At 43.7% G+C, this 14,433-nt stretch overlaps 1 protein-coding gene and 1 long non-coding RNA gene across 16 annotated transcripts in view; one reads left to right on the top strand and one right to left on the bottom strand.

Annotated features, from left to right (window-relative positions):
• The window catches only part of Sgms2 (sphingomyelin synthase 2), a 77,304-nt gene that overhangs the window by 35,961 nt on the left and 26,910 nt on the right, over window positions 1–14,433 (top strand). The window contains exon 1 of one of the 12 annotated variants that reach the window (XM_087624932.1): window positions 3,018–3,531. The gene's annotated coding sequence lies outside the window, so the exon portion shown is untranslated. 12 annotated transcript variants of the gene reach the window in all.
• LOC108350108 (uncharacterized) lies at window positions 846–14,427 on the bottom strand. 4 transcript variants are annotated; one of them, XR_015676942.1, is made up of 4 exons: window positions 14,332–14,405; window positions 11,666–11,774; window positions 9,037–9,189; window positions 846–1,022 (listed from the first exon to the last, which is right to left on the bottom strand). It is a non-coding gene; the product is annotated as an uncharacterized LOC108350108 (long non-coding RNA). The 4 variants fall into 4 exon arrangements; XR_015676943.1 differs by lacking the exon at window positions 846–1,022 and having other exon boundaries at window positions 8,643–9,189; window positions 11,670–11,774; XR_015676941.1 differs by lacking the exon at window positions 846–1,022 and having other exon boundaries at window positions 8,657–9,189.

Below are 14,433 nucleotides of genomic sequence, written 5' to 3'. Positions count from 1 at the left end.
AGAGGAGCTTTGGTCAGGTTGTATCAGGAGCAGCTCTCTGCAAATCTCGGGGAGGGATACACAGCAGGCCAGCTGGCTCAGTGTGTGAAGTTGTCGCCAAGCTTGACAACTCCAGTTGGATCCGTGGGCCCGTATGGTGGAAGGAGAGAGCCAACTCCCCACAAGTTGTCCTCTGACCTCCACACATGTGCTGAAGTGTGTGCACACCCATACTTACGGACACATGGATGCACAAATAAAAACGTACACAGTTCAGGCTTATGAGAAGGATCAAACCAACAGTGCATGTGGAATTGTATTTAAAAAGTCGGAAGTTCCACATAAGTGTTAGGGGTGATTAGGGAGTTTGTGTTGTGTCCATTGTTAATAAGTTACAGATTTGAAGGTTAGAAATAGGGGCTGGGGATTTAGCTCAGCGGTAGAGCGCTTGCCTAGCGAGCGCAAGGCCCTGGGTTCGGTCCCCAGCTCCGAAAAAGAGAAAAAAAAGAAAGAAAGAAAGAAAGTTAGAAATAAGAATATTCCAATGCAGCCATGTAGAGGCAAGATGGGGGCTCAAGGTCACCCTCTGGCCACATCACAAGTTCAAAGCCAGGTTTCTTTCTGAGACGCTGTCTCAGAAAGACACAAGCTTGCACGTACACACATACACGCACACACACACCAGCCTAGTTTTGCTAAGCTAAACACGGTTGAAGCTAGGTGCAGTGACCTAGTCTGTAGCTCCGACTACTTGAGGCTGAGGTAGGAAGATGGCTTGAGGCCAGGAATACGAGCTCGTCTTGGTAACAAAGTAAGATTCCCCAACTTAAAAACAAACAAACAAAGTGGAGAAAATAGAACATATTATTAGTAAATTTCAGAAGCCAGAGAGCTACCTCAGTGGTTTAGAACATCTGCTGTGCAGCCACAGGACCCGAGTTCAGATGTAGCACCAGGTAATAAGCAGGGGCTTGTCTTGTGCCCTGTAACCCAGCTGGGTAGGAGGCAGAGACAGGAGGTTTGCTGGTATGCCGGCTGCTAGCCTAGTGGGAAAAAAATGTGAGTTCAGGGTTTGGGGAGAGAGCCTGCCTCAAAGGAATAAGGCAGAGACATAGAATACTCAGCACCTTCCTCAGGCTTCCATGACATCCCCCGACCCCAAGACGTACACAATTCACACACACACACACACACACACACACACACACACACACACACACACACAAAGTGTTTTAAAATGTCCATAAAAAATAATCCCAGTTGGTTTTGCGTGTGATAAAATAAAGTACGGGTAGTATTTATAAATGAAAGCTTATTTAGCATAAAAAAAAAAAACCCAACAAGCCAAAAGACCGTTTCATGGCCTAAATTAGACTTGTTAGCACAGAGAATTCTTTTCACTTCTACCTCATTTATCAATGCCCGCACTATTATAAATACGGGAATCTTCGGGGTGGTCAACATGTCCTCAAAAATCATTCTCACAGTTAACCTTCGAATGCAGGCAGACTATGTTGGGAAGTGAGATCTGCAGAGGCAGCCCTTTTAGCCGCCCTCCCAGAAAGCTCTGGTCGCCTCAGATTCAGTTTTGTTTTGCTTTGGTTTGATTTTTGGAAGGTGATGGCCACACAGTTGTTTCCTACTTCAGTTTTTGTTTTTAGGATATTTTTATGAATTCCCTGCAGTCTGTGTAAGAAAGGCACTCCTCAAACAAGTGAATTCTTGTTTAGATTTGGCTCTCGTCTTCAGGATGCCTCTTTGTATATTTGAAAATGTTCCGAAAATTTCAAAAGAACAATAGAAGTTTGAAATATTTCTGGCCATGCCCCAAGCATTCGGATAAGGTGGACTTGCCTGTGTTGATAAAGAATCTCTAATCTTTGAGCCTGCTTTTCACCCGTACAGCCCCCAGAGGTTTTGTTCATTGTGGTATTTTTGAGAAAGGACTTCCCATGTAGCCCGGGCTGGCCTTGAACTTAGCATCCTCCTGCCTCATCCTCTTGAGTGCTGGGATTATAGGTGTGCTCTGTCACGCCCTGCCAGGACATTTTTTAACATATCTGTGTGACAATTATGCACACAGATGGCAAGAGGAAGTTATGTTAATTTGAACAGAATGCTCAACTAGGGGAGACTGAGTTTCTAACAAGAAGAGAGCTGTAAACCAATGTTCGTTTTCACGTGGGAACCCTAGGGAGAGGGTGGACCCTTCTTGATGCCTAACTCGGCTACTTGTGCCGCATTGGTTCATTTTGGGGTCTGGGGACATTCCTTATGGGGTGTGATGTGGGTGTTTCTCAGAGGTTGTGACCTATATGTTGAGACCTGAGGCAGGACAGGCAGTGTGTAAGTCAGAAGACCCTATAGAAGCCTGTTGAGAGAGGACCCTGCTAATGAGGCAAAAGAGTCAAGGAAATAAGGCAGGGAAAGGAAAGACTAAATCGTAACATCGAAGACTGGAAAGACAGGCGGTGCCAGATCATGGAGAGCCTCGTGCGCAGTTCTAGGAAATGGTGGGTGTCAGAGGAAACAGTGTCCCCAAAAGAAAACTGATGTCCCTGGCCCAGCTGGGGATTATCAAGGAAACAGTGATGTTCATGCTGGTGAGATCAACAGAGATAAAGGTTTCCAACTGGTTTAAGACCTGGCTTTAGAAGGAACTAGGGGGAGAGATTAACTAAAGATCTTTTCCACAATCTTCATGGCTCATAGAGCTCACTACGTGAGCTTCTTTTTCTGTATGTTTACCATTTTGTTTTTCCTGAAGTCAAAATAAGCAACGGGCTTTGGGACCTGTTTGAGGGATTGAGAGAGGAAGGGGAAACAGGAGATGGGCCGGGAGCTCCAGAGCGGGCGGCTTGCCTGAGACACCTTAATGGTGGAGCTTGAGTTTACCCTTGTTCAAGGGCATCCATGCTTTATGTCTCCAAGAACTGTTCTCTGATATCTGAGCCCTATCAATACTTTCACGGTATCAGGAGCCCACAGTGCCTGGTTCTCAAGGACCATACCAGCTCGTTTCTGAGGGTCCTTTCATTAGATGCTAGGTTCGTACTCACCCCCACCCTGTGGAAGGGGACCCATCTCGGATCTGAGCTCAGTTTGAGGGAGAAGCTGTTGCAGGATATTTGGTCACACGGTGAACCCCACGACTGTGAACTATTTCTAGTTGTGTATGGCTTCAGCCTTTGATCCTTGAGCCTCCTGTTTACCGAAAACAAGGACCTGGAGTGTGGAACAACCCTAGCCACACACCTTTAATCCAAGAGCAAAATAAAGTCAACCCTAGGTCAAGAGGGGAAGTAAGGAACCAACCGACAGAGAATGAACGGAAGCAACAGAAAGGAGGGTCTCTGAGTGGAAGGGTGTTTGAGGCTGTGTGGACGTTGAGAGAGTGGGAAGGTCCGCTGGTTGCTGCCTCTCTGGGCTAGCAGGCTTTCACCACAGCATCTAGTTCCTGAGTCATTAGAACAGCCGGGATTTTCATTCTCAAACAACAAGAAGCTGTGCCTGGATAGTGGAAAGATGAAAACTGCCAGGATTCCAAGTCTGGTGAGCAAGGGAGGGGTGTGAGCTGTGGCATGGCCAGTTTTATTAATCCCAAGCAGCTTAGGTAGGTGGAGGTAAAATGTACTGGGGAGTGAAACAGAGAGGAGATAGGTTCTGGTGAGCAGAAACAGCAGTGTGGTTTATAAGCATTTGTCTTTCTCATTCCCCGCTCTCTGAACTCCTGGATGGACCTCACCTTTCCCAACCCTAGGAACCTATGTCTAAGGCTAGAGAAAGTGATTTGAGGACACCCTAGGTGTCCTCAAACCCGCTGTATGCGAAGAATCATGCCGGATGCTGTCACTAAGAATTAATCGAGCCGCTTTTGTGGGTTTGAGAAGTGACATTAAAACATGCTCTTTATATTTTCATGGCAGAAAGATTCGAACGTAGGTGTCATAGATGATGTCGCCACAGGCTCTTGCCATCGTGGAGATGCCGTGGTATATGAGGATACATGGTCTCAACGCCCTCTCTTCATTTTAGCCATAAACTGACTGGGGTAATGGACTTACAGTTTCTGTAAGGTGCTTGGTACAAATCTGTTTCTAAAACTTTTCGTGTGTTTTAAAGAGGAGTTTTCAGAACATGCATTAAAAAAAGGAAAGCTCGTTTTCTGGGCTCTTGGTTCTACGAGGAGGAGTGAGGCAGAGTTTCATTGAAACATCTTAAAGTGGTTATTTATAGTCAAGCCCTTTTATTTATGTAGCATCATCGATGGAAATTAGGTTTCATGGAAATAAGATTATGTATGGAATTACATATTTTCGCTTCCTGATGTTAACCGAGCGTTGGTTTTATATCGTCTCTCGGCTCCCTCTGCTTTTAGCCATCCTGCATGTCCTGGGACTTGCTGTGCACCCACAACAGTGTTGAGGATTTGGCATCTACAAAGTAGTAACAGCCATTTTTTTTTTGTCTTTATCAGTAGTGAAAATAAGATACACTGCTTACCTACTTTTTCCAATACGAAGTGGTTAACAAGTAAAGTACGTCTCTCGTGTTTATGATTTTCCTGGAAACCGTACAGTTTCCTATGTAAGACAATTGCTTCATCGTACATATCCATCTCGTTCTAAGGTAACCAGTCCCACCGCTGTGATTTTGTTTTTATTGGGGTGCACTGAGTAGCACAGGCTGACCTTGCAGAGGGCCTGCTGTGATGAAAGCCACTTGGGGAGGAAAGGGTTTATTTGGCTGATGCTTCCAGATCATGGTCCATCACTGAAGGAAGTCAGGACAGGAACTCAAGCAGGAGCTGATGGCATGGAGGAGAGGTGCTTTCTGGCCTGCTTCACACGGCTTGCCCGGCCTGCTGGCTCGTAGAACCCAGGTCCACCAGCCCAGGATGGCACCACCCACAATGGGCTGGGCCCTCCGAAAACGCCTTCTAGCTGGATCTCATGGAGGCATTTCCTCAAGGGAGGCTCCTTCCTCTCTGATGACTGTAACTCGTGTCAAGTTGACACCACGCCAGCCAGTGCAGTGTCCCTTGTCGTCGTTAAAATGGTTTAATAGCATTCTGTTCGACCTGAGATTTAAAACCTTAACTAATCTTCATCTCTGTTGTCGGTCTCCGTTCTTTTCCTTCAATGTGCCCTTTTCTTTGGTGGAAATATTAAATTAGACTGGGACGCCTGGGACCCTAATTTGGGGAACACGTTATTAAGTCATTTGAAGAAATTAATGTCCGAAACCCAGGTCGGAAGGTTACTCTTGCTAGCGCTTCTAAGAAGGAATTATCCATTGAGAGGTGATAGCTAAGGTTCTATGAATTTCAACTATTTATATTATATATAATAACCTCACAGACTACTATATATATTATATATTTATACGTATATTTATTTTAGCTAAATATGTATATATTATATACATATATTACACATGTAATATTTATCTAAACATATAAAACACTACTGCACAGGCTAAGAGAAGCTGGTGCCTTTTAGAGACCAGACCACTCTGCACAGTAGAGTTTGCCTAAGCAGCCACGCGAGCACATCTTTAGGTAACCCGCAGGCCTGCATCCTTTAGCAGACACTGCACCTAGCTTAGACCGCGTGAGTAGTCTGCCCTGGCTGCTGCTTCATTCGTGGAAGACATTTCTGCTCAACATAATCAAATGAGAAATGTAAGATACCCCGTCCTTCCTAGATCTTCCAGGGTCTCGCTTGTTTCCTAATTCCCCTTCTCCTTATGAAAATCGTGCCTTAGTGTCATGTGACTTTTCCTGGGGAAACAGAAGCAGATATCCACTCACCCCAGATGGGGCACCAATGACAGCCTGAAGAAACCTTTCCCTTCGAATCATAGGGACTTGAAGTCGAGGTTCCTTATGTCAGCGTGGCTGACTCAAAGGCAGCCAGGTCACCACAAAGCCTACCCTAGCACAATGGTTAAGTCACGAAAGCTGCATGTTTGAGCTCCCTGACAACATGCAGGCAACCCCACCATCTCCTTCCCTTCCTTCGAGAGATTATTCTAGCACTTCTTTCAAAAGCGTCGTTATACTCTCCTGGGGAGCCATTTACCATGTGGTGGAGAGAGGGGTCAGTAGGTAGTCCTCTGAAAGGCGAAGGAAGGAAGGAAGGAAGGAAGGAAGGAAGGAAGGAAGGGAGGGAGGGAGGGAGGGAGGGAGGGAGGGAGGGAGGGAGGGAGGGAGGAAGGAAGGAGAAATTGTATTAAAGTGGAAAATTATGTCTCAGCACTGACTGCTCTTCCAGAGGTCCTGAGTTCAAATCCCAGCAACCACATGGTGGCTCACGACCATCTGTAATGGGATCTGGTGCCCTCTTCTGGTGTGTCTGAAGACAGCTACAGTGTACTCATATAAATAAATCTTTTTTTTAAAAAAGGAAAATTATTAAGTTATTTGAAAGGAGCTGATCCTTTTGTTTCTTTTTTCTGTTGATTTTTTATAATAAAATTATATCTTCAAGTCTAATAATTTCTTGCTGTTGACCAGGGAATGTAGCATTGCCTCTGATGATGATTCTGGCTTACCTGGAATGAGACCTTTTGTCATTCAGAAAGAGCAGTTTGCATTAATGTTTAAGCTTCTGCTTCACTTTCTTTCTTGGACGAGAAAAAAGTCCAATTCTTAGAAAAAAGCCCTAATATATGACTTAAATGTTAAATACAATTTAAAAACACACTTTGCATAAAACTCCCACTTTAACAGATAAATTTTACAGCCTCTTCTTACAGAATATTAAATATTAAAACCTAAAGGAATCAATTTCTGGGTATAGAAGATGTACAAGGAAAACTGGGATTGTATAAGCAGATAATTATCACTGCAGTTCATCCCAAGCAACAGGAATAAAATTAGGGACAAGTAAAGCCTGTTCTCACCAAAAACTGTTTCCTTTAATGGCTGAAGTGAGTCCATATCCAGAGTAAATATTTGCTGCTCAAGTTTAAAAATAATAAATCACGGCACAAGGAGTGTTTTATAGAAAGGAATCCTTTGTAGTGGGAGACAAGGGATTCCTGACGTAGCAACTGTTTCTGCTGAGTAAATGGCACCGTGAAGTCACTCCATTGAGATCTGACTCGAGGAACATTCTGGGGGATATTTTTGGAGCATTCTGGGGGATATTTTCAAGTTGGATGACTTTTTATAGACCATTTTCTGGCTATGTATTGCTACTGGTGACCGGATTATTCTGTCTACTGTCTCTGATGCTAGTGTGTATTATAAAGAGAACTAACTATTTGGAATTGTGAGTGACAATAGCAGAAGAATCATTTTAACAAAGATACATTAGCGTATGTATGAATGTGTGCATGCATTGTGAGTGTGTCTGCATGAGTGTGTGCGCGCGTGTGTCAGTCAGCACTACAGCAGAGATGATGATGATGAAGGAGGAGGAGGAGGATGGGATAACGATGATGAGGATGGTAATGATAAAAGCTCAGTTACACAGAATGACTTTGGATCAATTCTGTTGGGAAGCCCATCTTTCCCAAGTCACTTTACCACTTTGTGGGGTAGGAGAAGACAGACTGCATAATTTTAGTTAAGAGGTTTCCATTAGCTATTCTTTTTGCTTTGGTTTGTTGAACACATTTTGTTAGAAATGTGTGATCCTTCTGAATCACTGTTAAGGAAATGCCCAGCTGCTCAGTCTGGCACTGTAAAGGGACAAAAGTCCGGAAGTCAGAGTATGGACTTGGTTTTCTGTTTTTTGTTTGTTTGTTTGTTTGTTTGTTTGTTTTTAAGAAAAATTCAGTCCTGTAGGCTACATCAGCTTTAAACAGGCAAGTGGCATTGCAACTCAATACCGTAAATTTCCTTGTTTTAAGTGTAAGTTTAATGATTTTTTTTTTTTAGTAAATTAGAAAATTGTTCAGGGATCATCAATGTTTAGTTCAATGTTTAGTTTTAGAACAAGTCTATTGCCTCAGAGAGAAACTCCAAAACTACATTGCAGCCTTTCTCCAGGCCTGCCTGTGATCCCAGATAAACAGGTTAGTTCCGGTCTCTTCCGATGGATGGGGTTTCCTCTTTCTCTCATGTCAACTAGGTACAAACTGAAATAACCCATCCACCTTAAAATGTGTGCACCAGAAGAAAAAACATCTCATCTCTACAACGAATTTTACCCCATGTTAATGTAGGCAGATAGAATTGATTGAAATTGGCTTTCCAGTTATTTTTTTCCATTAAAAATAGTTTTACAAGGTATTTACAAAATAATGTGTCACAGGCTGGAGAGATGGCTCAGTGGTTAAGAGTGCCAGCTGCTCTTCCAGAGGTCCTGAGTTCAATTCCCAGCAACCACATGGCAGCTCACAACCATCTGTAATGAGATCCGATGCCCTCTTCTGGTGTGTCTGAAGACAGCTACAGTGAACTTATAGATAATAAATAAATTAAAAATAAAAAAAATAATGTGTCACAAAGTAATTTCTAAATTGGAATTACGTTCTATCGAAAATATGTAGGACCTTGTGGCTGTCCAGAACTTCAGATCTAATCTGGAAGTGGTGGTACAGGCCTGTGTTTCCAGCACACGGGAGTCTAAGCCAAGAAGACCACTGGTTCACACTTAGCCTAGGCTACCCATGGAGGTCCAGGCGAGTGTGGGATCTATGGAGAGACCCTGTTTCAAAACACAAAATAACTAAGACAACTTTATATCTGGGAGGAGGTTTGACAAGTCATGCTTGTTAACAAAGCATCTAAAACAGGTGATAGTTTTCAATAAGCTACTGGCTGGCTATCTTTAGAATTTTCAGGAACTCATTGATAAAATAGCAAAGCAAACTGTGTTCCGGGATAGTGTCCCAAGTGTCCTAGGCTGGCTTCGAACTTGCTGTGTGGCTGAGGATAGCCCTTGAGGGCCCAGCTCCCGAGTCCACCCCCCCACCTCGAGCATTGGGATTATAGATGTGTGTCACCAACCCAGTCTATGACGTGCTGGGAAACCCACCCCATGGCCTCATGCATTTGAGGCAAGACACACACAATGCAGCCTTAAAATGAAATATCGTGGTTGCCTCTGAAGTGGAATTGCATCCCTCGCAGAGCACCATTGCAGCTCGAGTGCTGTGCTATTCCTCGGGAGTTTCACGGGGACATGCAACTGAAGTTAAGATATCCTGGTCTTTAAGAAAAGCTTTAAGTCAGGATATCTCCTGTCCTCCTGGATCCTGTTGACATAGAATAATGAACCAGTATTATAAATATAACACAGTGATTTATTGATGATCCTGGCTTTAATTAATGTGGTGAATATAGATGGTAGGTAAGCTATTAGCAACCACCTTTTGATCTCCCCAGACGATGGATGGCTTATGTATTAACATTTGCCTACTAAAGTGTATCTGGTGTGTGTGTGTGTGTGTGTGTGTGTGTGTGTGTCTGTGTGTCTGTGTGTCTGTGTGTCTGTGTGTCTGTGTCTGTGTGTGTTTCTGTGATGTGAGTATGTCTCTGTGTCTGTGTGTGTGTCTGCGTGTGTTTCTGTCTGTGATGTGTGTATGTCTCTGTGTCTATGTGTGTGTCTCTGTGTGTGTGTGTCTGTGTCTGTCTCTGAATGTCTTCGTGTGTGTCTCTGTGTGTCTGTGTGTCTGTGTTTGTGTGTCTGTGTGTGTGTCTGTCTGTCTCTTTATGTCTTCGTGTGTGTGTCTGTGTGTCTGTGTGTCTGTGTGTGTGTATGTGTTGTTTTCTGGTGTTCTGGTGCTGGAGATTGATCCTAGGATCTTCCCAATGCTGAACAAGAGTTCTGTCCCTCAGTTCCATGCCTGGCCTCCGTATTGATATTTGCTATTTAGAGAACTTTCCTATGCGTGTATGTCTCTTTATTGAAAAAAACAAACCAAACCTGATAATTGTCTCTTGGTCTTTGCATTACTGTATTGCTCACCTATTAAAGTGTCGTATCCGGGAGTATATAGTGTGCCATCAAGAACAGAAACCTCCTGAGGTCAGAGTCCTGACGTAAAGTTAAGATTTGCTGTTTCCTTTCTGACCTTGGGTAACTCAATTTGTCTCTTTTCTTTTTTTAATTGCACTTACACCATTTCCTAGGGTGGTTGTGAGTGATTAAGACAGACAGCAACAAAGTCCCTGGCTCACAGGTAACATCTGCTTGAAACCATTGCATTTTCTAGCTAGTTCACAGTATTGCTTCTGTCTGGTGACTAAGGAGTTTTCTCTGTCAGGGTTAACAAAGCTTTGGGGTCTATTAAAAACTCAATAGGTATTTATTTGTTTCAGTTCCCTAAGATCTAATCTTACGCTGTAGCTTTTTCTGTACCATGAAGTTCAGTATGACCATCTGTTCGTTCGTAATTTCGGTTTGTTCAAGTAGGATAATATTTTTTTAACTTGAGGTTTAGCATCTCTCTTTAATAGATTAAATTCTTTTAAACATTAAAGCTCACACAAACTTAGATAAGTGGTTAAGGTGTATTTACACAGTTGATACATCTTATCATAAAGAAATCACATGCATGGCAGGGCAGGTTTACAGGTCTAATAAACAGAGTCTTTCTCAGCCTTGGACTTTATGCCCCATCCGCTCTATAAGTGTGTTTACCTAGCTTCCCATCAGTCCTGCAGGAGGAGGCCCTTGGGAGTCAGTGGCCTTCCAAACTCCCACTTAGCTTGCAACCCTGGCCCAGTATCCCATGCCCCCATTCCCCGGTTTACTGTACCTTCCGCTAGAAGTTAGATAGATGCTATGCTGTCTGTCTAGGTTGAATTCCCATTTAGCTGTATGCTGTATTATTTTAGTAATTACGTATCTCTGTTGTAACCTCACAGTTATTAAACACACTTGCTCTCCCTTTTCCTAAGTGCCTAGGATCAGAAAGGTTTCTAATGGGGGGTGTAAGGGTGGAGAGAGAGATGGTCAGTGCTTTAGGATGCTGGCTGCCTTTAAGGACAGCTGACCCTGAGCTGCTCACAACTGCTCGTAACTCCAGCAGCAGCTGATCTGACGCCCTCTTCTGGCCTCTGCGGGCACCTGCACACATGTAGCGCACGTGAATCAAAGCAAATCTTTTTTTTTTTTTTTTAACGGTTTGGATTTGGGAATTTTTTTTTTTTTACTTTGGAATAGTAGCATATACATGGTGATGTTTCTCAGAGGTAGAATCCCAGCCTAATTCTAAATGTATCTACCCTTCCATGTAGCTTATATATGCAACTGGAGGTAATTTTATACAATATTTTAATTACAGTACACATGAACCAAGTTTAGAACTGTGAGCGTTATGGAATCATGTGAATGCCCAAGAGAATTTAGATTTTTTTTTCAATATAGAGTTTTTCAGATTAGGAGCAGTCAGTGAACCCATCCATCTTACCATACGGTATGTGGCCCGTATGTTGGATGTTTAGTTATTTGCAGACGCCTCTTATAAGTGGCTACTGAAAACGTACGTAAATACTCTGAAAGCTTATTTCACTGCGGGGTGGGGCGTAGTCTTCGCTAAAGCCTCAAAACAGGAATCCGGTGAAAGTCATGCACAGAGTGTGGTCCAGCTACACAGACCTAGTGCCATTTTAAAGTTCCCACTTTAGAACTCTTGTCAGAGTATGGGAGAAATCCTCCTGGGATTGTTAAAAAGGAAGGACTAAATTATATGTGAATATGATAGTAACAAACCCTTAATCACATACCTACCGTCTTGGCCTCCTTCCTTCGCGGGGCAGTAGGTAGATCTGTGTGTTTTCTTTTCTGGTCCTTGCTGTTTTCTTCATATAAGTTCCAAATGTCTTCTTTTAATTCCTAGATTTTGAGGGCAGTTTTGTCCAGTGATGTAGGGGATGGGGACAAATCCAGTAGCTGTGGTCAGGCAGTGGCGTATTTCTATTAGGTTCTCAAAGCTGCTTACATATAGGTTCTGTCATAACAATGCAGGCGTATTTAATTTGTCAATAGATCTTCCGGTTGCGTGTGATGTGCATGAGAAATTTGGCTTCACATGTACGTGTTTTGTGTCTTTCATTAACTTCTTGACTGCTCACTTGTCCTGGTATGCTGGCTATCTTTATGCCAACCTGACACAAGAAGCCACCACAGAGGGGTTGGGGATTTAGCTCAGCGGTAGAGCGCTTGCCTAGCGAGCGCAAGGCCCTGGGTTCGGTCCCCAGCCCCCAAAAAAAGAAAAAAAAAGTCACCACAGAGGAGGGACCCTTAGTTGAAAAAAAATACCTCAATCACATTGGCTGTAGGCAAGCTTGTAGGGGATTTTCTTAATAGTGATTGATGGGGGAGGGCCCAGCCCATGTGGGGAGTGTCATTCCCTGTCTGGTGGTCCTGAGTTTTATAAAAAAGCAGCCTGAAGGAGCTGAAGGGGTTTGCAACCCCATAAGAACAACAATATCAACCAACCAGAGCTCCCAGGGACTAAACCATCATCCAAAGAGTACACATGGAGCAACCCATGGCTCCAGCTGCATATGTAGCAGAGGAGGGCCTTGTTGGGCATCACTGGGAGAAGTCCTTGGTCCTGCCAAGGCTGGATTCCCCAGTGTAGGGGAATGTCGGGGCAGGGAGGCAGGAAGGGGTGGGTGGGTGGGAGAACACTCTCATAGAAGCAGGGGGAGTGGGGAGGGGATGGGGATTTATGGACAGGAAACCATTAAGGGGAACGACATTCGAAATGTAAAAAAAAAAAATGCAATAAAAATAAAATAAAACAAGAATGAGTAAGACAATTAAAAAAAAAAAAAAGACTGAGCTAACCATGAGGAGCAAGCCAATAAGCAGCACCCCTCCATGGTCTCTACATCAGTTCCTGCCTCCAGGTTCCTGCCCTGTTTGAGTTCCTGTCCTGACTGTCTACATAGTCACTTCTATAATATAGACATGTAAGCCAAATAAACTCTGGGTTAACTGAGTGGAAGACCGTTCACTCGTCAAGAGGACACACATGAAAAGTAGGAACCCAGTATCTGATGTGTGACTTAACCAAGGATTCTAAACTTAACAGTGCAAGGGCAAGGAGCAGTGTGATGCTTCCCATAAGACACCAAGACGTCCCACAAAACACAGCTAAGTGCTGTGATGCTGATGACACTGAGGAAGCAAATGGTATGATTCCAGTGCCAAGCACTGGACACTTTTACCTGCGAAACAGACGCTGAAAGTGACCAAGTGTCCCATTTGCTTCACTCAATTACTTTTTAATAAAACATTTGTGTGTATGTGGTGAAACGTGTGTGTGTGTGTGTGTGTGTCTGTGCCATGTGTACACAGGTATCCACAGAGGCAAGAGGGCTTGGATCTCCTGGAACTGGAGTTATAGGTGGATGTGAGCCACCCAATATGGGTGCTGGGAAACAAGCTCAGAGGTCCTCTGCTAGAGCAGCAGATGCTCTTGACTACAGAGCCATCTCTCCAAGCTGATAGTCACTTAAAAGTGTGCTTCTTGGGGGGTGGGGCTGGACTGACGGCTCAGTAGGTGAGACCACTGACTGCTCTTCCAGAGTACCTAGGTTCAATCCCCATTTCTACCCAGTGACTCATACTGTTCATAACTCCAGTTCCAAGGCATCCAAGGCTCTCTCTTTTAACCTTTTTGGCCACCGGGATCGTGCATGACGGACAGAAAAACATGCAGGCAAAACACACACATATATAAGATACATATACATGGGCTGGAGAGATGGCTCAGTGGTTAAGAGCACTGACTGCTCTTCCAGGGGTCCTGAGTTCAATTCCCAGCAACCACATGGTGGCTCACAACCATCTGTAATGAGATCCGATGCCTTCTTCTGGTGTGTCTGAAGATAGTGTAGTCATAATAAATAAAATAAATAAATCTTTAAAAAAAAAGATACATATACATATAATATAACAAAAAGTGCTTCTGGTATATTTTACTATAATCCCTTCCTAATTTTAAACAGTACTTAAATTTTATGTAATACGTCCCACTTTATAGTTAAAAAACCAATAGAATCATGCCAATGTACTAAAAAAAAAATCTCAGCATCTTGCATTTGCTTTCCCACGGGCATTAGATGGGTTTGTTTTTAGGCCTTAAACTGTCCCTGTGTTATCTAGGTTAAATGGTGCCTGGAGAGCTTGGCACTGGTTTGTGGCCTGGGGTGGCAACCAAAGAGGAACCACAGTGGCTTTTGTGATAGGAGGGGATAATTATAAGAGTGAATGTGGCAGAGTCATCGTCTTCACAGTGAACACTGAGTCTGGTGGTTGGATGACGCAGATGACTATGGTGTGTATTCCACCTTAATGAAATCCCAAGGAAAATATCAGTTCCACCGCTAATGACAATCGGCTCACAGAATGGCTCCTCTGGTTCCTCCCAAGGGCTTACCCTCTGCACGGATCACTCTCTCAGTCAAGTTCATAGTAGTCCCCTGAGGTAGGGGCTGAAGATCTTCCTCTTGGAGGAAAAGAGTGGTTGGATTTTCTTCTC

The sequence above is a fragment of the Rattus norvegicus genome, chromosome 2, assembly GCF_021556685.1.
Source record: "Rattus norvegicus strain SHRSP/BbbUtx chromosome 2, alternate assembly SHRSP_T2T, whole genome shotgun sequence".
Classification (NCBI taxonomy): Eukaryota; Metazoa; Chordata; class Mammalia; order Rodentia; family Muridae; genus Rattus; species Rattus norvegicus.
This window is presented reverse-complemented; position numbering and strand designations above follow the sequence as displayed.